This window comes from Penaeus monodon, chromosome 24, assembly GCF_015228065.2.
Source record: "Penaeus monodon isolate SGIC_2016 chromosome 24, NSTDA_Pmon_1, whole genome shotgun sequence".
NCBI classification, from domain to species: Eukaryota; Metazoa; Arthropoda; class Malacostraca; order Decapoda; family Penaeidae; genus Penaeus; species Penaeus monodon.
The window spans coordinates 103,002-103,397 of record NC_051409.1 but is presented as its reverse complement, the minus strand read 5'-3'; the positions used below and the strand labels follow the sequence as shown (position 1 = coordinate 103,397).

General features: G+C 27.8%; 1 protein-coding gene across 1 annotated transcript in view; it reads right to left on the bottom strand.

Annotated features, from left to right (window-relative positions):
* The window catches only part of LOC119588465 (putative uncharacterized oxidoreductase C513.07), a gene marked incomplete at its 5' end in the record, with an annotated part of 11,585 nt that overhangs the window by 1,595 nt on the left and 9,594 nt on the right, over positions 1-396 (bottom strand).

Here is a 396-nt window from a genome sequence, read left to right as displayed (position 1 = left end):
TTCTAAAAAATACAAATGGAAGCGAAAGAGATTAACAGACAGGACTGTTAATTAAGAGAATTGAACTTAATTTTTTTAAAACTAAAATTCGCTAAGAAGAATACTAAACTCGAAAATCTGAAAAAGGAGAAAGATGCAAATCTTGCAAGTCTTCACACAACAAAATCGGGCTATAGTCCAGCCAAAGACATATTGAACATAAAGGGTTAAAATGATTTTATCAAAATTATTATTTTTTTTTTTCATAAATAATACCTTCTCTGTTTTAGATTTTCCAAAGGAAGTGCAGTAGTTTGATAACTTATTTTTGCGCAATGAATGACATGACGTCATGGGAAAATCCAAAACACATTTTTAAAAATCATTTCCATAATTATGTTCTTTTATTAACGTTTT